The sequence below is a fragment of the Rhipicephalus microplus genome, chromosome 9, assembly GCF_043290135.1.
Source record: "Rhipicephalus microplus isolate Deutch F79 chromosome 9, USDA_Rmic, whole genome shotgun sequence".
In the NCBI taxonomy this organism is placed as follows: domain Eukaryota; kingdom Metazoa; phylum Arthropoda; class Arachnida; order Ixodida; family Ixodidae; genus Rhipicephalus; species Rhipicephalus microplus.
This window is the reverse complement of record NC_134708.1, coordinates 111,976,957-112,001,299: the sequence shown is the minus strand read 5'-3', so window position 1 is coordinate 112,001,299 and position 24,343 is coordinate 111,976,957. Positions and strand designations below refer to the sequence as shown.

The following is a 24,343-nucleotide window of genomic DNA, read 5'->3' as shown; positions in this document are numbered from 1 at the left end:
TTTAGGCTATAGTTTGGTGTCGTTTGGGATATACCGTTAAGGGCTAACAAACAAACAAATCAACAGACAGACAGACAGACCAAAATTTTTGTATCGAAGGTCTCCAAGAAAGGCTATCGTCTTTAATATATTTGAAAGCCACTTTTCGCGAAGTCATCTATACTACGAACGCACACTTTACTTCCGAAGCCGCCGATGCGATGAAAATGGGTCGCTTCCCTAACGGGCACCCTCCTCCCCTTTAGCGACCTCTTTACCATCACTCACTGTTTCCTCCTCTCCGGCGCAGAGCAGGAGCGCCGCTCTGGGGCGCGACCTAGTCAGCAGCGCCGAGCCGCGCACCACTCAGTGTGTGCCCGGCGGCGCAACAGTGTGGAGTGGCACCGACGTACTCCCTCCGATACTTATACACTCCCTGGATATTGCTCCCCATCGGAGGCCGCCGCCGGGCGTCGTCGAACTAACTGCGACCAAATCACGGATACCTAATTGCGCTTCTTCCACCAACTTTTTATTTTACTTCATCTTTTCAACTTGGGTACGCTTCTTTCTTATTTGATTAGCGTAGTTGTCTAAATGTTACGTGCCGTGAACAGTGCTACCTGTTGCCGTCCCGTTGTTAGACGTCTAGAAAACGTCTCCGCTCGCTCTGTGACCTGCCAAAACGTGACGAACTTTCGTAGTACAGTCTAGGTTTAGACGATCGCGTCTGATATCGTCCGTAACTTTGAAGGAAAAAAAAAAACGTGGAAGTATTGTGTGCTGTCTTTCTGTAACCTGGATTCAACTCTGTTTTCCTCCCCATCTCTTTCCTGTGTCCCGATTAAGGAAGATAAAGTTTCTTCCAAATCATCGTGAGATACTCTGCGGGTTCAAATACCGGCATTCAGTACAGACTACGAAAAGCTTGGCACTCTCGGAAGTTCTCAGCGAAGAAAAAAGTGTATATCTACCAGTCTCTAGCGTAACAGAGGATTGGGATGTTTGGAACGTCGAAAGTGTTACTTGAATAGTGTGACGCGTTGTAATGTGCGGTGCGACTGGAAGAACTGAGGAGTTTCAGTTCAGGGTAGCATAGTGCGTGATTTTGAAGATACAGAGGATTGGCTGACGACACCCTTGGCAACGTAAAGAGGAAAAACCTGTCTGAACACAATGTGCAAGGCAGCTACGTGTCGCAGGCATCTCTGAAAGGGTAAGTACCGCGTTTGTTTCATTTTTTCTCATTTGCTACCTTGCGATATGAGTGAAAAGAGAGTATTATGAAACGGAACTAAATGTTCGTGAAGAAGTCCGCCATGTGCCACAGTATGTTGTACGATGTACTCCTTGCGGTCAGATATTGTTGAAACAATTATGTGTGTATATTCCCTTAATTTCGTCTATATTTCTTCAGCAATTCCTTCAACATTGCCTTGCTGTCACAAACTCAAACAAGCAAAATGAAAGCGATATTGGTAAAGACAAAACCGAAGCACACCCAATAAAGTAGGCTCTACAGGACGATTACTGATTTATAAAAAAAACAGGAAACGAAACACAGCAATATTCTGACTTAACTAATAGATATTACGAGAAGACAACGCAACACATTGTGGTGTGACGAGAAAAACCAGACTGTGATTGCAAGATGCGCCACAGGTGGGTTCATCGCAATGATAAAGACAATTTGGAAATTGCTAATGCGCATATAGGTCAAAATAGGTGTCGGTTTTCAGATTTAGATCTCACAAAATTGCGTCCACCGTTACCTGGAAATAAACCCGCGCCTTGTCAGGAGTAACAGTCATGAGACGGGAATGTTATGAAGACAAAAAGTCCCAATATGTTCGAATAGGCAAGAGTGCGTACGTCCAAGCTCCTCAAGAGTTCTAGGCGTGGGGACACAGCAGCTGGCGTTGTCTCGGTAGACACGGCAGCCGATGGTCTTATCACCAGCTGATGTACCGGCGACAGAAGCGACAGGTGTTTGGTGTGCTCTGCTTGAGACGCGAGCGTTCTCAGGTGTCCGGCGAACTTGACGGCAGTCGATTGAAAGCTCCTCGAAGATGCAGCAGTCACGCCAAGCGTTCGGGTCGCCAGAAATTATTGTAAGCGAGCCACTCATGGTGATGATGTGTGGGGTTTAATGTCCCGAAACCACCATATGATTATGAGAGGCGCCGTAGTGTAGGGCTTCGGAAATTTGGACCACATGCGGTTCTATAACGTGCGCCCAAATCTGAGCACACGGGCGTACAACAGCGAGCAACTCATGGCAATCTCCGGAGTGCCACGTAGTCGGTCGAATATCACGCCGGAGAGAGGTGCCGACGAAGGCGTTATACGTAGTGGAGCTAGCCATCAAGCTAGGGGTCTGACAATGGGTGTTGACAGTCAACGGTTAAATTCTCAGGAGGGGGTTCAAGGCGTCATAGACCACAAAGATTGATGAAGGTGAATCGCGCTCATGGGATTTGGGCACTGAACAAAACTTACAGATTCAAATAGCATCGGTAGAACGAGTCGCGGTTGTGAGGCCGAGACACAGAACAGTAGCAGGAGATGGGACTGTGTAGGACAATAAGAGAAAAGTGTGCGTGGACATTAAACTTGCTTATTGTCAACTCTTGTTTCGAATGTTTGTATAGTTTTGTAGAGCGCCGTTTGTTTTTTCGAATTTGTTTTACTCGCTCTCTCGTTTTGACGCGGGACTTTCCGAATGCCGGAGAGTTTTCTACATTAGCAGAGCAAGGCCCGAGATCTAAGCTACTATGACAAGTAAAGTTTTTTAAACTTCACAGATAAGAGCAAAGAGCTAAATCCAATCTGGCGGAAAAAATATATGTTGGTTCTACTTTGACACAAAAGACTGCATAACATTTTATAATGCGCTTTGCCTATGGCTTTTCTTGGAGCATAAAACCACATTTCCTCGGTCGTAAATATATATTATCCTTGTTTTTCTGCCCCAAATGTATGGTATGGCTGATGAACTTTTCATCACGATCGTTTTTTAATACGTGCACACTACACATATGACAAGCCCATGCCAGTAGGTCGATGAGCATAGGCACTCGTGCAAAAAGATGGCGCACATATCAATCATTTGGTAAACATATTCATAAATGACATATATATGCTGCATTTTATAATGCGAAATATAGCACGTATTATTCGTGCTATAAAAGTTCATAAAGCGTGAGTTCGAAGTCTACATAGATAATACGGCTAACTTTTAGGTGGCACTTCAACATACGGTCAGCGAAAGATGAATGTCTTGCTAAGTACGAGAGAAGAAGGAGGAGGGAGTTACTGCGAGAGGCCAAGCACTTCGGCGAATCATATGCAGGTCAGGTGGCATGCCGTTGTTGCAGTCACGATATTGATTCTGAATGATCGTGGTGTTGCATATTTGTTTCTACTGCAAATTTCTCAAACGAGATTATATTTAGGAAGGCGCTTGATGATAAAATACTTGTACTATGCTGTATATATTGCCAATGTTGCGGCAAGTGGAATTGCCTCCTTAGGCACCGATTACGGCCCTGACGCGTTGCTGAATAGTTCAAGCAACAGCTGTCTTGAACTGGTAAACTAAACATTATATTTATCATTTAAAAACTAGAGCAATATGGATATGAGAGTCGCCGTACTAGATGGTTATACATATTTAGTTCATCCAGTGTTGTTTGACATGTACTGATGTCGTGCAGCACATGAGCCTCTAGCATTTTGGCTCTTCGGAAATACTGTCGCCGCTAGCAGGATCAAACCTGCGACCTTCTAGTCAGTAGCTGAGCGCCATAACAACTGCTGGGACACCGCGTGGTACTAGCAAGCCGACAGCAGTTTTGTCCCGAAGATTACAAGTTCACAGCATATTCAAAACCTTGAAGAAAGATTTTTTTGTCTCCAGCTGGTGTTGTGTGACTCATGTTGGAACTCGCGGAAATCGCGTCTTACATCGATTGAGAACTACATAACGATCACGTTCTCTTGGAGTAGTAGCATTTTATTATCTCGCTTGCGGCACCTTTCTGGCGTAAAGCTATCAAACGTAAATCTATAACGTTGGCGTAAATCTGTCAAACGAAATACATTTACGCGGCTGAGAGCGGTTGTTTTGCAGCCTTTATATATTTGCTAAAAACAACGTTCTTCAATGGCTTTCGATCCGCGACACTCCGCAGTCACTCTTCGAAAGTGCTTCATGCAGAAGGCAAATCTGCCGTGAAGTGGCGCCACCATACCACGAAGGCACCTTTCTCGCACTGAAACGCTTCTTTAGTGCGAGAAGGGCTGACAGTGAAAGCGTGTTCAGTGCACAGGTATATGTATATTTCAGTAGGAACTTTGTTATTCATACTAAAGCAATTTTTATAGCATATGACAGTGGGAGATAAGAAAAGCTTTTATCATTAAACAATAAACTTATGCGGGCCACGTGCTTCTTGCAATTTGGCGTCCGTCAAAAATGCAACCACCACGGTAAGACAGAACCAGCCACCTAAATTCAAAAGCAGAGCATCGTAACTACTGCGCCATGGCGGCCGCTATGGGTCAAACCAATTAAGGAAGTGAGAAAGTAAGAAAATGGTATGTCGTGAAAAAAACCATGTTGATCCCTCCAACTTAGGAATTAGTATAACACGAAAGGTAAATGCCCCATTACTAAAGCAGTTAACGGCCTACTATACATTGATATAAGATAACTTATACAATGTCGGTGCTCGACCGCTAAATTTAGGTACAGGTTTTCATAAATGTATTCGGTTATTCGTCAGACTTGACGTTTAGCTCTCCCATAGTAGAGTACTTAGTACTCTAAATCGTTAACCACTTTTTCTCAACGCATTCACGTTGACGCTTCACGATACTTCTTCATGCCGACGATCAACGTCTATGATCGATGACTAATTAGTGATTAAATATTTGCTTGTGGTCACAGATGCCTGTAATAGCTCCAGCAGTTAACGGTGAGAGTGGAACCAAAGAAAGCGTTGTGACAGCCAGAAGAACGGGACTGATCGCATGCCAAACTCGGGTTACCTACTAGGGCATTTTGAACGCCGCTGCCCGATAAGATGGAAACGCAACGCGCATTATGTCTGCCCTTTTGGTCAGCCAGAATTTTGTCAAGCTCTTCAAGCGCACCATCGCTTTTTCCTGCCTAAAAAGCAGTTATAGCTCGCTTTTGTCACCACCAGATAGAATGCAGTTTTCCGCACCAACTTCCCGCCTTCAACAAGCAGGTTTTCATAATTGCGTGCTAACTTCCATCACCGACACTCTTCTTACGTCGATAAGAGTGCCTGATAAGGGACAAAGCAACAGCCAACTCAACATGTCTCTTTCTAGCACGGCTGTTATTCCCTACGGATTCCCACTCCTAAGCCTGGTGTGAAGAAAATAATCGTTCGTTTTGTAAAAAGAACAAAACGTGACGACATACTGGCCAAATGTAGAAAGAAGAGGTTTTGATTGATTGATTGTTTGCGGGGTTTAACGTCCCAAAACCACCATTTGATTATGAGAGACGCCGTAGTGGAGGGCTCCGGAAATTTTGATCACCTGGGGTTCTTTAACGTGCACCCAAATCTGAGTACACGGGCCTACAACATTTCCGCCTCCACCGGAAATGCAGCCGCCGCAGCCGGGAATCGAACCCGCGGCCTGCGGGTCAGCAGCCGAGTACCTTAGCCACTAGACCACCGCGGCGGGGCGAGGCTCGATAGTTCTATGCTTGGGGATGACAAAAAAAACGCCCATTTTTGTAAATGAGCATTTGACGCAGAAGGGCAAGGCATTGCTTGCAGCGGCAATACAAAAAAAGAAAGAAGCCGCATGGAAATTTGTCTGGACATCCGGTGGCAAAATCCTTGCACGCAAAGATGAAGGATCACGAGCAATACACATTGCGGATGAGACAAGCCTAACTAAAATTAGAAATTAGATGTGACATATGTCATAACAAATTGAAAAACATTCCACTATGACTGATCTTGTAAATAACCAAAAGTATTACAGTGTTGAAGATTTTAATAGGGCACTTCAATCCGGAAAAAGCTTGTTTAAAGCATTGCATACAAATTGTAGAAGCATAAAAAGAAAGGTCGACGACATTGCTAATTTTATATGGTCTATAGCTATCGGATTTGATGTGCTAGTTTTCTCCGAGACATGGATTACTTATAAAGAAGATGCGCCGTTCTTTCCAGGCTATAGTCATGAACTTCTCTGTCGTAACCAGCAAAAAGGTGGAGGTCTTGCTATTTATTTTAAGGGTACGCTTTCGAGTGAACTGCTTGATAAGTATACTGTTATGAACGATGATGTTGAATGCATTACAATGTGTGTTGGCCCATTCATAGTAATTGGCGTATATAGGCCACCACATGGCCACAAAAAGAAATTTATTGAGTTTCTTAATGTTGTGTTATCCACTGTTCGCGGGAATACTCCTTGCATAGTTATGGATACATAAACATTGACCTCTGTTCCAATGATCCTTTTGCCAAAGATTTTGAAACGCTCTTACTTACATATGGAAGTACAAATTTTATACGTTCACCTACTAGGGTACATCAACAAGTGCTACGCTCCTTGATATATTCGCCTCAAATTTAAGTTCACAAAATATAAAATCCGGGGTATTTGCGTATGACATAAGTGATCATATGCCCATCTTCTTTCTTGCACGAGTTACTTCTCAAATTGGTCAGAAAACAGAGACATCTTTTCACCGAATTAAAAACAGCAAAACTCGAGAACATTTTTTTCAGGTAGTTCGGAACATAGATTGGACCACTGTTTATAGACAAGAAAATCCTGATGATGCTTATAACACATTCATGACGTTATTGAGTACTAGCTATGATGCGACATTTCCACTTCAGAAGCGCTCACGTGGCAGAAATGAGAAATGCAGAAAGCCTTGGATAAATCGTGATCTTTACCGGCGCATAAAAATAAAGAATAAATTGTATCATGATTTCAACCGTTCGCGGAACACAGACGCCTTAGCTGAGTACAAGAAATACAGAAATGTTTTAAATTCAGAAGTACGGAAGGCTAAACAGAACTACTATGAAAAATTATTTGAAAGCATTTACAATGACCAGAGGAAGCTATGTGAGGTCATAAATGTGCTTACGAACAGAAAAAAGCGTTGTAATAGGACACAGGACCTAACAATTAATGGTCAGATTTTCAGTGGTTAAAGGTTGGCCAATGTCATGAATGAAAATTTCATAAATGCGGGTTCCTTTATTTTAACGGATGAAAAGCGAGATAATGCTCCAACTCCTGATAAATCTCCTTTGCCGTATTCTATTTTTCTCGCACCCACAGATTCGGTTGAAGTAGAAAGATTAATTAGAAAACTTAAAAACAATGTTGCATCAGGGATTGATGAGATAGGTTCTGTTGAGTTAAAAATGGTGTCACCATTGATATCTAATGTCTTGGCCTATATAATCAACCTCACCCTCACTAACTGTGTATTTCCAGAGCAGCTAAAAGTAGCAAAAGTCACTGCAGTACATAAAGGTGGTGATATCAATACTTTAGCGAACTATCGACCTATATCTGTGCTTCTAACAATATCAAAAATATTTGAAGGGGTTATTTATGATAGACTTGCATCCTTTTTTGATAAACACCAAATAATAACAAAAAGTCAGTATGGTTTTCAAAAAAATAAATCAACAGAACAAGCTCTACTGTATATCAAAGATAAGATAATCAAAATTATGGAAAACAAAAAATATACTCTTGGGCTCTTCCTCGATCTTCAAAAGGCATTTGACTCCATACAATTCAAATCATTGATTCATAAATTATCAAGTTATGGGGTGCGTGGAGTTGCACTACAACTGTTTAAAAGTTACCTAGAAGATCGTTATCAATATGTAAAACTGAATAACACTATTTCTGCAAAGATAAAGTTGAACCAAGGAGTCCCCCAAGGGTCTATACTGGGGCCATTATTGTTCCTTGTCTATATAAATGATATTGTCGATATACCTCATTCTCCTGAACTTATAATGTACGCTGACGATACGAATGTTTTCTTTACATCAGACAATCTAATATCACTTGAGGTCAGTGTAAATAATTATCTAAGCAATCTTTCAAATTGGTTAAGGCAAAATGGACTGCGCTTAAATGCAAAAAAAAAACAACCTATATGATATTCCGACCTATAAACAAACCTATTAGTAATATAGCTGTAAAATTCAAAGGAAATTGCATCGCACATGTTAGGGAACAAAAGTTTCTTGGTGTATGGTTTCAGGAGGAATTAAACTGGAATACACATGTAAATCATCTTATCACCGCATTAGCGCGAATAGTTGGTTGTTTTTTTAGAACAATGCACTTAATTCCATTGAGGTTAAAAATAAGTATGTACTATGCACTCTTCCATTCTAAAGTAAGTTATGGGACGTTAGTCTGGGGAACGACATCACAAGGGAATTATCATAAGTTAATAACTATACAAAAGAAAATATTGCGCTGCTTTGAAAATTACAGGGGGAATCTACAAGACTTGCGCACTGCTCCACTATTCATTGAACATTCCATACTTAGAATTGATCAATTATATCATTTTAAATTACTTCAGTTAATACAAAAGACTAAGCTATATGAAGAAAGTTGCACCGAAAGACCACACTACAGTATGCGAGAACAAAAGAAACGAGCTCCTAGAACAAGAACCAAGTATGGAAAACAAAGTATTGCTTACCAAGAAACTCAGGTTTTAAATACCCTTGCAGATCAATTGAACTTTAGGGCTAGTAGTGCGATTTTCAAGAAACAAATAAAGAACTTATTCATAACCAGCGGTCTACACTATCGAAACTACGTAATGGAGTCTCATGCCTCTGCAAATGCTTAAATTGTTGATAAACTTCTATGTCAATTATACCAGTGTATACAGCGGAATTCATTGTATCCGCATGCATTTTGTGTCTGTTTTCGATGTTGTTTCATTGATATTGTTTAGTTTTGAATTATAACGAGAGTGACCTCTAATTCTTAAAATGTGTTATATAAACTTCTTATGCTATTTATGTTTGAATTTTGTGTTTACAATTTCAGGTTGCTTGAAACCAATGTATTCAATATATATGTTGTTTAAGCTTTGCACTGTCACGGACTGCGGAGGGACAAGGGCCTTTGTCAGGCTGTTCGCCTTTAGCCCTTTGCCCCTGCAGTGAGCTCTGTATCCGGCTTACTGTAAATAAAAATCCTACTACTACTACTACTACTACTACGTGATTGATTGATTGATTGATTGATTGATTTGTGGGGTTTAACGTCCCAAAACCACCATATGATTATGAGAGACGCCGTAGTGGAGGACTCCGGAAATTTCGACCACCTGGGGTTATTAACGCGCACCCAAATCTGAGCACACGGGCCTACAATATCTCCGTATTCCCTACGTGTACGAGGTTTCTCATATGCTGGCAAAATGGTCGCTGGCAAAATGGTTGTAAGAGTTGTGTTCTGCGCACGAGCCAATCTCGCTGGGCTATGTCGTAGGGTCAGCAGCGAAAAACCTAATAAAGAGGCATTCGCTAAGAAACATGCTACGCGCTATGTTTACTGTGTTTTAGTGATTGTATACGACATATTGTTTACTTGTGGGCTCTGTTTCATTGGCCAAACAGGCCGGTGCACAAATGATCGGTTGAAGGAGCACGCGTACTCTCTGAAAGGCTCCGTTCCCAGCCACTTGGCGGACTTTTTTAAAAATGTGGCTGACACCCAATTCTTGACAAATGTGCAATCACGGGGGCAATATAGAAATCAGTTCAAGCCCGGGATTAGCGAAGCCTTCCACATTCAGCAACTTGGCGCTTCCTGTGTTAGCGTACCCTCAATTTTTCTTGATAGCTATGAAATAAGTTTTCTTGGGTCCACTGATATGACCAGGTCTTGATGAGGTAGGCCGTTTGGCGCACGTATGTGCAGTTTTGCTCATGTTCCGTGGTTATGCGCAGATTCTATTTTGCTATATATTGCAGTTGGGTCGCAATAAACATTTCTTGTTATAGTTCAACGCTCTGTTCTCGTCTCTTCTATCTCCTTTTGTCGTTTGCGCTGTTAAGCACATTCTTCGTCTACGCTGCTTAGTACATGTGTTGATGTCACGAACTGCTGCTATATCATAGGGAAGAGAAAATTCGCAGATCCCACGTACAGCAGGAAGCGATAATATGCGAAGCACGAATGAGAAATGTTGATATGTCACTTTAAAATCAGCACAACATTACGAGGTGGAGGCAACTGTTGCCATACATGACTTCCATGTCATGATTATTATGTTTGGATGTGTCGTTTACCTTCGTCATCTATTCACGTCACGTGATACCAATTTTAGGATAGGCGCAACTAGCGAAATGGCCACGAGCACGCTATTAGCGTGGTATTTTGTCATGTTCTTACATGATAAGCATGTCGGGATTATCATGTTTGCACCAGTCATATATTTCTTCACTTGTTCACGTCATGAAACACCGAATTTGGTATATTTGAAGCTAGCGAAACGGGCGCGTGTGCATCATGAAGTGACTAATATAAGGGCTGACGCGCGGGCACGCTGGGCACAGCGACGCTATTTTAGCGAAACGCGAGCGCTCTACAGTCTGACGCCAGGCGTGACCAGCGTCCGTCGGTGCGGCGCAACGGCAAGCAGTGCCAAATGCGACATGCTGCATTTCGCGCCGATGCGTTAATCAGACAACACTGCATGTCCATTTTTTTTTTTTTTGACGGAGGAATGCCGAATGCGCTGAAAAGCGCGTGCGTCCGAGCAACGCAGCGCGGTGCACGCTTGCGAGTATATGGCAGGACCGGCACCTGGCGTGTCAAAGCCGGCGTGACGCGACGAAATGAACGCTAACGAGCACGAGCACCACGTCAAGTCAAAATGTATTGGCGCCTTGACTGTGGCGTGTAGTCATGTTCTCACATGACACGCATCTCATGATTATCATGGGTGTACCAGTCACATACCTTCGTCATCCATCAGCGTCACGTAATGCAAAGTTTGGCATATGTGAAGCTAGCGAAACGGCCGCGAGTGCATCATCAGTGTGGCATGCAGTCTTGTTACATAACACGCATGTCGTCATTATCATGTTTGGATGTGTCATTTACATATGTCGTTCGCTCGCGTCGCGTAATAACGAGTTTGGTACATGAAAAGCTAGCGAAACGGCCACGATTGCATCATGAGCGTATCATGTAGTCATGGTGTTACCTGACACGCATCTCATGTTTATCATGTTCGCACCAGTATCATACCTTCATCATCTATTCACGTCCCGTAATACCAAATTTGGTACTTGTGAAGCTAGTGAACCAAACGTGAGCGCATCGCGATTGTGGCATGTAGTCTTGTTATTACACTACATGCAAGTAATCTTTTTCTTGTTAGGGTCTGTCGCTTATGTTCGCCATGCAATCTTGTCATAACATACCAGTTTTAGAATATGCTATGTGTATAAAAGCACCGGAAGAGCGTTAGGACCATGAAACGTAAATCATGACAATCATGTCAGGATTTCACAGGGAAGGCCATTCCAGTCCACTGCTGTGTGAAGAAAAAATGAGACAGCAAAAGTAGTAGCGTGAGCGCGTGCAATTGAATAAGGATGGGTCGTGTGGTGAGATATGCGCGTTGGTGGGATGATGTAAGGTGCTTGATTGAGGGAACTATGAAAAAATTTTTGAATCAAACAGAGGCTGGTGATGTGGCGACGCACAGAAAGATTATGAACATCGATGTCACGTTTAAGAGATTATATGCTTATGTCGTATGAATATGCAGAATAAATGAACCTAGTGGCACGATTTCGTACAGATTCTATTTCGTTTATTAGGTATATCTCGTGCGTGCTCCAGATGGGCCCTGCATAATCTAGTTTAGGTCTGATGAGTGATTTGTAGGCAAGAACTTTTATGTTTAGTGGTGCGTGACGCAAATGACACTTTAGGAAACTGAGGGATCTGTTCTCCGATGATATGAAGTTTTGATGTGTGCGTTCAAGGAAAGGTCAGATGATAAGGTGACGTCTAGGTATTTATATGACTGAACGTGTTTATTAGTGGAATTATAGCTTAGGTATGAAAATGGTAAAGGAGTACGCTGGCGTTGAAATGAAGCTAGTTTGTATTTCTGGGATTAAGCTTCATTAACCAAAGATCGCACCACTGTTGCACGAGATAATGATCCCGTTGGAGTGCAGTTTGATTATAAATGTTAGTAACTGCGCGATAGATGACACAGTCGTCGGCAAATGAACGGATATGGGAAGATACATGAACGGGAAGATCGTTAGTATATAATAGGAACCAGAGGGGTGCGACCACAGATCATTGGGGGACGCTGGATGTTACTGGAAGGGAGCTAGAACGAGTATTTTTAATAGCCACGAACTGGGAGTGGTTAGTGAGAAATTCTTTGATCAATGCAAGTTTGTTGGGGTGCAGGTTGAGCTGGGCAAGTTTTAACAGTAGGCGTTGGCATGGTACATTACCAAAGGCTTTTGCGAAGTCGAGAAAGATTGAATCGGTCTGAAAGTGGCGGTCGAGAGAAGAATGTAGATCATGATTATAACAGGTTGGGTTGCACAGAATAATGATTTTACGAAATCCGTGCTGGGAAGACTGAAAAAGTTGTTGGTGTCAAGGAAGGCCATTATTTGACAGTATTTGACATGTCGCATCATTTCGCAAGGGACAGTTGTAAGAGAAATAAATGGCTTGATAATTTAGGGGGACTGTCTGTTACATGATATGTGGGACTGGAATGACCTTTCCCTCCTTCCAGTCGTCTGGTAAAATTCCTGTTTCGAGTGACAATGAAAACGTCATCAAAAACTATTTTTAAGAATTTTTTAAGAATGTAGAGTTATTTTTATCTACGCCAGCCGATGAAGAAAGTTTTATTTTGTCAATAAGTGCTGCAATGCCACCAACCAATAACACATTAGGGGCCATCACTGGTAATAATGTAGTAGGCGGCGTAGAAAATGGTACGTTGGCTTCTTTAGTGAACGCGGATGAGAACGTGACGTTAAAGGTATCGGCACAAACAGTGTAGCTTACGTCTTCATCTTTATCGTTTGTAAGCGTGATGTCTAGTATTAGTTGCGTGTTTATGATTTACCAGATTTTTCTCGGGTTAGATTTCAGAATTTTTTGATAAATCATTGTGATAGCATGTCTGTTTCGCTTTTGTAATTTCAGCATAATAAACGGCTTCCGCAGCACAGTACATGCCCCATGCGCACGCATTACCATTATATTTCGCAGCTCGGAAGAGGCGCTTTTTTATTTTCAAGTGTTTTCAAGCTTTTGGAAAAGCATGGTTCATTTTTATTGGCAGTAAAGCTCACTGCGGGAATGAATTTATTAGTCAAGTCAGTTATCTTGTCCTTAAGGCTTTATCTAGCTGTCATTGAGAGAACGGGAACCGAGATGAAATTTGAAGTATGGCAGAAAATCTTGTAATTCATCATTGGTATTTTCTAATCAGCCTTATCATCGATTGATTGAATCGTGGGGTTTAACGTCCCAAAATCACCATATGATTATGAGAGATGCCGTAGTAGAGGGCTCCGGCAATTTCGACCACCTGGGGTTCCTCAACGTGAACCCAAATCTAGCACACGGGCCCACAACATTTCCGCCTCCATCAGAAATGCAGCCGCCGCAGCCGGAATTTGATCCCGCGACCTGCGGGTCAGCAGCCGAGTACCTTAGCCACTAGACCACCACGGTGGGCAATTACCCTTATCATACGAGTGAATTGTTTTGCGGAAAATGGGGCGTATTTTTGGGGTGAAGTAAATCTGGTATGAATAACTATGTGATCGCTGAGTTCACGTAAGTATGCAATAGATTTTAAGCTTTCGGGCTATTTGTCAGTACCATATTTAAAATGTTTGAGGATTCACTAGTGAGGCGCGTTGGTTCGGTTACCTGATAGATGAGGTTAAATTTGAGGCAAACATTGATAAATTTCTTGCTTCAGTATTTCCCGAGGTTGGTGAAGCCTTATTGAGCCAATTATTGGAGTGAAAGTTAAAATTACCATAAAGCATAATACGTGCGTTAGGGTGTTTATTAGTAAGCTGGGATAATATTTCGTCAAGTTTGCGGGCAAAGTCTGGATCAGTTCGAGGGGGCCTTACAACGCTACCTAAATTTCAAGGCCGAAAGGCTGCCGCAGTGACGTCAGAGGTTAGGGGCCCAGTTGCCCAACTGAGCATGCTCGGTAAGACTTTTTTTCCACATCTTTTATTCGGCCCAATCAAGCCGCAGCAGCTGCGAGAGCGGGAGCGTTGGTTCTTCTAAAACGTGAACGAAACACGGGCTTTCCGCCGCGTTCACGGCGTAACTGGGCCCCCACCCTCTGACGTCACAATGGCAGCCTTTCGGCCTTGAAATTTAGTCGGCGTTGTGCCTTAGCATACGCCAAGTATTATTGCTGCGGGAGGGGCATGGCATATTACCCATAATGATTCTAGTTGCGAAGATGTGTTGATTAGAGAGCATGATAGTTCTTTTTAGTGGCGGCGAATACGCCTCCGTCTCGTGCATTTTTGCGTCGTGACAAAAGACGTTAAAATTTGGCAAGTTCCAGTACCTCTGTGTCTGAAATGTCGTCACTGAGCCATGTTTTGTTAGTATCAGTACACTAATGCGAAATGATTGTACTTGATTAGACAGGGGCACGCACTTCGGAAGAATACTACGTATGTGAGTAAAAAGTACAGAAAATGACCGGTTTGCTCTTGCGTTTGTACGGGGCTGAAGCGTGCTTGCTGACGGCGACATGATCCCTACGATATGACTCTGAAATTCCTGCCGCACTGTCAAAGATATATCGCTGCGCTCCGATGTGAATGGTTTTGAAGCGTAATGAAAAAGGGGCGGATTTGCTCCTAGCAAAGGTAACACGCTCTTTTCGTACAGTTCGAACTGAACGCGTGAAATTTTCGCGTATGCTGAAATTAGTGCAATCTAGTTTTGGGCCGTTCGAAAGGATAGATTCTTTAGTTTTGAAGGATGAAAGCCTAAAGAGCCACTCACCAGGTTTGACAATTTTGAGTTAACAAGCGCAATGCGTAGACGAGGCGTTCATGATAACGTCTGCCAAAATTTGCAACGCTACGCGCAGCGGAAATGGGACAAATTTCAAGATGAACGCTGCTCCCCCTCCCCTCTGCCAGCGCACGCCTAGAGAATGAGGACATGACGTAGGCGTAGGAATAGTTCTACGTACACGGTAATGCAATGACGTTGGTCCTCTACGTAGACGACTCTGCTGTGACGTTGTCAAGAGTATACCGCGTGACATGACAAAAATTATTTACCACAACATGTGTAGTTTATGTATTTGTTGCTTTAAGAGACTCATAAAACTTGAATAAAATAATGATACGCAACAAACTATAAGCGCTTTTTCTTTCATTTTTTCCCGTGAAGTGCTACGAGATGCGGGGCTAATGTGCCAGCGTTTCGCATGCGTTCGTATCCCCGCGGTCAGCGCATTGAGCAGACGACCGCCGTGGAACACCCCTAAGCGTTCGCGCACTCATTGTGCTCATCTACTCTACCGCGTCTAAGCCAGGGTATTCAAACGATCCCGCAGAAATGGGCAGAAGACCACAAAATAACGCTGGTCAACAAAGCAACGATGCTCGCGTGCTCGGGGGTTGAACTTGTTTACGTCATGCGCACGTCACCTCATGGTCGGATGCTGGAGAGGGTGGGGAAGATATTTGGCTTACAAAGGCTACGCGGAGGAGCGGCAAGTGTTTTGAACTCGCCTCCTTTCATCCTCATTTCGCCCGGCGAGACCGCCAGGAGGCGCCAAGCTGTGAAGACATGTTCACACTGCGCTCCGCTTTCCCGAAGCTTTTCTAAGAGCAATTTCGCGCAAACTCAACTAACAATCTTATAGTCTGCTTTGTGAAGTTCTCCTGATTCCACGGATACCCAAAGCTTGGGCCAGGATCAACTTTACGAGAAGAAACCATCGCAGGCAGATTGGATGACCTTGTTGAGACGCTCACCTTAACGACCACGGCCGGCGTCGCGCGTCCCGGAAGGTACTTCGACGTGCGGAACACGACGGTGTTGTGTGTTTGTGGGAGCACGGACTAGCAGATAGCGAACTTTGGACACTTGCTTTGCTGCCACGGGACAGAGATCGAAGGTGAGCGATGTTTACCTCACTTTCTTGACCTGTTTTGTGACACGACAAAATGCCGGCGGGAAAGCTCTGTCAGCCTAAGCGCTCCGACTAACTTGGCAGGAGCGGCGGTCACTTTTCCTTTGTTCTGCCAAGCATGGCTGGCCGGGGCTGATCGCCTTTTCTCGCCATATGGAAGTTGACGAAGCTTATCCCGGCCCTTCTCGGGCACCGGAATCACTCACCGCTGACACGGACGCGAGTGGCGTCTCGTCTCGGCAGGCAAAGGATGACGAACCAGCGTCTGTTGACGCGACTCTCGGAAACGAGACTGGCAACGCGACTTGTTCGGAACGCCATGGATGGACTGAGGATGCCTGGCATACCGTTTTATCGCGCAGGCAAAAGAAAAACCAGTTAAAAAAGCAGCGATCACAGATGGAGAAGGCTGTGAAAGCGAACGAGAAATTTGAAAGCGATCCGCCCGCCGAAAAACAAAAACATGAAGCCACGCAGGGTTTCAGACGGAGAAAGCGACGCGGCCCACCTCCACTACCGAAAGAGGACATCAAGATTATTCTGAGGCCGCATAAGGGTCTCTGGGTAAAAAACATATTGGGACTGGAACTCTCCAGGGCTGTGATAGATGCCTGCCAACGAAGTTTTAATGGCAATGACTTTCTGTTGCGGGTTCACCCAGGATCGAACATTGTAATCCTATCTACGCCAAGCATGGAGGTAGCGAGTAGGCTGCGAGGTATCAGTCAACTAAAGATCAGGGGACAAATCCACGCTTTCAATGCATACGTGGCCGACCCCGAAGGCGTCTTGCGGGGAATTGTACATGGAATACCGGCCGGGACTTCGCAAGATGAACTCATGGAGAACCTACGTGTTCGGACTCAAGGGGTGAATATTGAGAGAGCAAGAATGTTGGGCTCGTCTAAAACGGCGATTATCACATTCACGGGCAATGTGCTACCGAGGAGCGTATACATAATGGGTGCCGAGTTAATATGCTACCCATACAAGCCAACAGTACAGGTGTGCAAGATATGCCTCCAAACCGGACATCGTACGGACGTCTGTCCAACTCCAAATGTCAATGTATGCCTCAAGTGCGGGGCAGGGGAACCAATGCAAGGACACGACTGCATCCCCAAGTGTGTCATCTGTGACGGTGAACACCCCACAGGAGATAGTCTGTGCAAGAAAAAACTTAAGAACGTCGCTCCTCCCAAGAAATTGAGGACAGATCAGCCAAAAGACTGGGTTAGCCAACCTGAATATACCGGCGATGCCAAGTCGTCAGAAGAATTCCCTCCACTAAGGATGAACATGCCTCGATGGTTCAGCTCGGACCGGATGGAACAGCGCCAGTCAAGGTCACGTTCACGATCCCGATCAAGATCCCAGTCAAGGTCGCGATCGAGATCTCGTTCAAGGAGGGACAGACGTTACACTAACACGGCACCACCGGCCCCTGGGAAACCCAGCTTAAAGAACCAACGAAAGCATCGCGGACCTCCGGCCGAGATGGGTTCCTGCGAGGAATCACAAGACGCCCTAGCCGCCGGCCGGACAAACATAAATCAGGTGAGCTTTGCGGGGTCAGTGTCTTCCAATGCTCCTGTAACAGAAAGTCCACAATACAAGAAAATATTGAAAGAAAATAAGAGATTGACTCAAGAGGTCAAACAGCTAAAAAAACAAATGGCCGAAGAGCGAAATAACTTACAGGCAGCAATATCTTCATTAGAGAGACGGCTAGAGGCTAAACTATGACCACAAAACCCGACAGGAATAGCTGGAGGATGTAGTCAGAAAACGACATATCAACCGTCAATAAAACCCACCCTTTCGGGGGGCAGCGCGGCGTCGGCTGAAGTTGAGGAAGGTATGGCGTACGCAGGTACAACAACCCCTACCCCAAGCACGACAGTAAAAAACCACGACCAAATAACGCAGCAAATACAGGCACAGTTAGACAAAAACAGGGAAGGTATAGCTAACGTTAATAAACTGCTAGTCGATTTCATGAATGAGATAAAATCTTTCGTCTGCGAGGAATTAAAAACTCAAAGGCAGTACGTGAATGACGCTGTTAGCAGCTTGCAAAGGGCGATAAACAAGCGCTCTCGCTCGACCTCCGCTAGAAATAGCAAACAATCTAAGGGGAATCGCGACGACGCGGAAGCACCCATGCATCATGGCCAAAAATAACCTGAGAAGTGTGGAACGACTAGAGATCTGGCAGTGGAATTGCCGCACTTTTCACAAACGCGCCGCAGCACTCCAGAGTTATATCAATGCGGCACCAATTAAACCCGACGTTATATGCTTGCAAGAAATTGGTGCCAAAATAGTGAAGCTTCAGGGTTATTATATTTTTCAGAACCCAAACTATCCCCGCGTAGCGACGCTGGTGAGCAAGATGATTGCGGCAACAGATGAGTACATAGGAACGCTACAGATCAATCACCAAATTATCAGTTTATTGCCCCAAAAGAGAGGCAAAGCGAAGACTATAATAGTCAACCTATACAGTCCTCCAAAAGACAAAGGCGAAGACTTCAATGAGCTCCTTGCTGAGACGGTTAAAATCGCAGGCAACAAGGACCGCCTATTGGTTTTGGGTGATTTTAACGCACCCAGCACCACATGGGGTTACCCAAAAGACTCGCCGAAGGGAACGCGTCTCGAACATGCTGCGTCCAGGCTGGGCCTGAGTTTAATAACTCTCCCAATTGCGCCCACGAGAGTGGGCAACAGCGTATGTAGAGACACGTTCCCGGACCTCACTTTCACCTTCAACCTCAAAGACGCATCCTGGACAAACCTGGAGGAAAATCTAGGAAGCGACCATTACATTATAAGCGTCTCCATATCGACACCCAAAATGCGTAGATTGATAGGCGACGTGGCGATCACAGATTGGACTGAGTTTAGGAAACGAGATCCTCCACCAGACTCTGTACCGAACTCAATAGAGGCATGGTCGGAGTACATAAAGTCGGTACACGCCATCACTACGAAGAAAATAGCCAGAACCGTAGAGACGCCAGCAGTAGACAGCCGTCTGCTACACCTATGGGAGAGCAGGCGCAGCCTACTAAAGCGTTGGAAACGTCAACGCCTGAATAGGACACTACTGCGTAGGATCGCTGCTCTTGCAGAGGAAGCAAACGACTATGCCAGCAAATTGGCTACCGAGGGATGGGTCAAGTTCTGCAGTTCGCTTCAGAACACACTGAGCACCGCGAAAACTTGGTCCATCCTAAGAAATATTCTTGATCCAGACAAGTCCAAATCCACGACAAGCAGAACACTGCAGAAAATCGCAGAAACATTTCCGGGCACGGACGACGATCTCGTGAAAGCCCTTAAGGAGAGATATATTGGCGATAGTCCACCAAGTAACTCGGCTAATCACATGAGTTACAGTGGAGCTAGAAATGAGAAACTAGACGAGCCGATAACAAAGGAGGAGGTCTTTGCGGCAGCTCAGGCAGCCAAGAGGAACACAGCCCCCGGTGAAGACCAAATTACGAATGCTATGATAAGAAACCTTAGCGACAAAGCCATCGAAGGCATGACAAAACAATTCAATGAACACTATTGGCTCAAAGGAAAGGTCCCTGCAGAATGGAAAACGGCCAAAATTATAACCATTCCGAAACCCGGAAAAAAGCCCTCCCTGCAGGCGCTCAGACCTATATCACTTACGTCATGTATGGGGAAGCTTTTCGAACGGGTCGTTCAGACCAGACTTCAGAATTTCATAGAGGACAGGGGGCTGTTTCCGGCCACCATGCTGGGCTTCCGCAGTGGTCTCTCAACACAGGACGCTTTCCTCCTGATACAAGAAGAGGTACTCAAGGGTGTTCCCAAAGGTGGAGAGCATTTGCTGCTTGCTCTAGACTTAAAGGGAGCTTTTGACAATATCTCTCATGAAGCTATACTCTCAGAGCTAAATATAATTGGTTGCGGGGAAAAGATATATAACTATATAAAAGATTTTCTCACCGATCGGGAGGCGACAATTGGTATCTCAAGCGTTAGGTCTGAGCCATTCCGAATGCCGAACAAGGGAACGCCTCAAGGAGCCATAATATCTCCTCTGTTGTTTAATATCGCCATGCGTCGACTCGCTCGGGCCTTGGATTGTGTACCACAGCTAGGTTATACCCTCTACGCGGACGACATTACTCTGTGGGCCACAAGGGGGTCCCTGGCCAGCAAAGAGCAGACTCTGCAAGAGGCGGCACTGGCTGTCGAAAACTTTGCCAGAACCAGTGGTCTCAGCTGCGCACCCGAAAAATCGGAGGTGATCAGAATACACAGCAAACGCTACAAAAGTAACGGAAGAATAGAAATTGAAATCGAAAAGCAGAAAATCAAAGAAGTCACCGTCGCCCGGATTCTGGGTTTCTGGGTTCAAAGCAACGGTAGGGCAAATCACACTATCGGTCTTCTTAAATCAGCAACTAAACAAGTGGCTAGAATGATTCAGAGGATCACCTTCCTCAAAAAAGGCATGAAAGAAAGTGATACTGTCCGATTAGTGCAGGCGCTCGTAATGAGCAAATTGACATACAGCTTGCCTTTCCACACGCTGAACAAGAGCGAGGAAGAGCAAGTAGATTCTATCATCAGAGGGGCTTACAAGGCAGCATTAGGCTTACCGATAAGCACTCCGACACAGAGGCTTCTCGAGATCGGCCTGCATAACACGTACGCTGAACTGAAAGCAGCAACATTGATCTCTCAGCGCAACCGCCTCAGCCAGACGAAGTCGGGAAGAGAGATACTGATGAGGGCGGGTATAACACCCCAACCCCAAAACTTGGACGAGGAGCTGGTGGACGTACCAGACCCAGTCCGACGACATATTTCGATCGCCCCTATCCCCAGGAACATGACCAAGGAGCGGCATCACGAAAGGCGAGAGGAGCGTGTAAAATGGATCAGAAAATTAGTTAGAGGCAATGAGAACGTGCTATACGTTGACGCTTCCAGGTATAACTGGAAGCGCTGCGTCGTCACAATGGTAAGCAGTGACACGAGAAGCATGGCGTCCAGCGCATCACTGTACACTACATCGATCACCAAGGCCGAGTGTTTCGCCATCGCATTGGCGATTAAAAGTCGAGAGCGCAGCGACGGCCAGACGTACATCACCATACTCTCAGATTCGCAAGAGGCGTGCCGGCTATTCACGAAAGGCCGCCTCCCATTAAACATTTGCAAATTTTTAGGCGGCGAATTGAGCAACACTTATAGGTTGGTCTGGTGCCCTGGACATGCAGGCCTAGAGGGTAACGAGAGGGCGGACGCTCTAGCTCGAGCGCTCACGAACCGAGCGGAGCAGCAGCCTTTCTCGCTGTTGCCACCACCCAGCAACGACGGCTTTCGCGAGGAGGAGGAAAACGACCCGGCTCGGATGGCTCCGCGAGAGCTTCTTGCTCACCAGCGATACACGCGGCAGAAATATGGCGCCCCCCACAAATCTCTTAAAGGGGAAGACGCCATAGACCTCCGTAAAATTCAAACGGGAGTTTATCCAAATTTATTACGACTGCACAAAATTCATCCAACTTTGTATGGGCGCGATTGTCCGTGGTGTCGCGACTCGCCACCGACCCTTTACCATATCTCGTGGAGTTGTGCTAAACGGCCAAATGAACTTGATCGCTTACAGCGTATGTATAGAATGGAAAACTCTTGGGAGCAATGGGAGGCACTCCTCGCTAGCTCGGACCCGGAGGTGCAACTAGCACTCCTGGACCACGTCCGGCAGGCGGCGCAAGCCAGTGGAGCCTTGGACATGGGGCCCCACCCATCTAGCTCCTAAACCCCTTCTTTTTCAACCTAATAAAGTTATTTCTCTCTCTCTCTAATTCGCCCCGCTTCAAAAAACATGTTTTCTCCGCTCGTGATGAACCGATTTGAAACATTTTTGTGGCAAAATGTTCCTGATCGGACACTCAACAACTTCCACTAACTAAAATTCGGTATGGGACCTGGTGAGTGGCCCTCTAACGATAATGGGTTGTTTCCGGTTATTGCAGTAACGTCCTAGACGATGTGCACGCTCTATATCTTTAGTGTTGACTGCAAGACCAAAGCTTTCGAGGCAGTGGTTATTGACTATTTATTCCAATTTAGCGTATGTTTCCTTCGGGTTGGTGTCGGGAAACCCGTAAAATATTAAGTTGTTGAATTGGGAATGGTTCTCAAGGTCGTCAAGGTGCTCTTCAATGTCAATGTCTTCAAACGATGGGTTACTTGAATGCTCCTAGAGTCAAAGGCGTCAACTTCAGTTCAGAGATCAAGAAGATTTTGGCAATGCTTTTTTAAGTCTGCAAGGCAGGCGCTTATATTAGCGATAGTGTTCATTGTACTTGTTAGCTGGGTTTTCTGGCTCTGCGTCTCGGATATTAGTCAGACAACTTTCTCAGTTCATTGAGGACGATTTTGTGAGGACCGGTGTTTGTCTCAACATCCACCGACAACAGTAGCAAGGCGCGTATAACATCGATGCCTTCAGAAACAAGCAAAAAAGCAGCACTGTGGGCTTGGCAACTGCACCAAAAACTAATCACTTACTTTTTTATTAAGTGCTGGATACGAGCTACTAACCTGCACGACCAAGATGAACGCGTTAGTGGTTTATGAATTGGCACAGCCATGAAGCCCACAGTGCGCGGTGGATGATGGTTGCTGGTTTATAGGCTGCGCATAAGATGTTGTCGACGGTGATAGGGCAGCTAGATACGTTTCGATGATCTACAGCGAGATTCGGGGCGCTGCTGAATGTCCTGAAGCATGGGTGACAGGCAGGAGGCAAACGCAAGGTTCACTTTCGTTTCGGGCGGGCCCGAAGTTTCCCGGAGTGGCAGACGAGGCTGTCAGAAAGGCAGACACGAGCAGGTCGGTCATGATGCGGGCAGAAACCTGCATGATCAGGATGAACGGGATAGTGGTTTATGAATTGGCACAGCCGCGAAGCACGAAGTGCGTGGTGCACGGCGGTTGCTGCTTTATAGGGTGCGCATAAGATGTTGTCGACGGCGATAGGGCAGCTAGATTCGTTGCGCTAATCCACAGCGGGGTTGGAGGCGCTGCTGAATGTCCTGAAGCATGGGTGACAGGCAGGAGCCAAACGCAAGGTTCGCTTCCTTTGCCAGCAGGCCCGAAGTTTCCCGGAGTGGCAGACGAAGCTGTCAGAAAGGCTGACACGAGCAAGTCAGTTATGATGCGGGCAGAAACCTGCATCATATGGATGAACTGGTTAGCGGTCTGTGATTTGGCACAGCCGCGAAGGCCACCTGTTATGCTTAGTCAAATATGTTCTTCATACAGTCGTGTTATGCCATACGAGGTTTGGTATCAATACCATTATCGAAACGGCTAGGAGAGCTAAAAGTCGTAGGCGGCTATGTATATAGATAGATAGATAGATAGATAGATAGATCGATAGATAGATAGATAGATTGATAGATAGATAGATGGATAGATAGGTAGATAGATGGATAGATAGATAGATAGATAGATAGATAGAAAGATAGATAGATAGATAGATAGATAGATAGATGGATAGATAGATAGGTAGATAGATAGGTAGATAGATAGATAGATAGATAGATAGATAGATAGATAGATAGATAGATAGATAGATAGATAGATAGATAGATAGATAGATAGATAGATAGATAGATATGCTCAAAGTCGCCGAAGTTCGCTAAGAAATGCTTCGAATTTAAAGTAAATACACCCATGTCCGGACTACAAACATGCCGCGCGTTGCCCTACGGTCTTCGCAATTGAGTTCTGCTCAATGGTAGCGTTTCTCCGCGGTTAGAGCCACTATTCAACGCGAAAGGCGCAGTGACCCAGCCATAGTTAAAAGTGTGGAAACTTGGGCAAGTTGGTAGGACATAACTGAAAGTATAAACAACGCAACCTAAAAGTAGTTACTTCGTAACTACGGAAGCGAAGAAAGCAAACGAGGACCTAAAAGAGCGCTGTACAACGCTCTTTTCTCTCGTTTTTTTTTTTTGCTTTCGTAGTTACGAAGTAACAACTTCTAGGTTGCGCTGTTCCTGCATAGTTAAAAGCATTTTTGCCTTCTGCTTGGGG

The 24,343-nt window shown here is 45.0% G+C and overlaps 1 protein-coding gene across 2 annotated transcripts in view; it reads left to right on the top strand.

Annotated features, from left to right (window-relative positions):
• Positions 1-409: 409 nt before the first annotated feature.
• Positions 410-24,343, top strand: part of LOC119163084 (glycine receptor subunit alpha-3) — a 140,404-nt gene continuing 116,470 nt past the window's right edge. The window contains exon 1 of one of the 2 annotated variants that reach the window (XM_075874248.1): positions 410-538. The gene's annotated coding sequence lies outside the window, so the exon portion shown is untranslated. Of the gene's footprint in view, positions 539-844; positions 1,196-24,343 lie in introns of those variants that run through there. The other variant, XM_037415021.2, reaches the window with a different exon arrangement.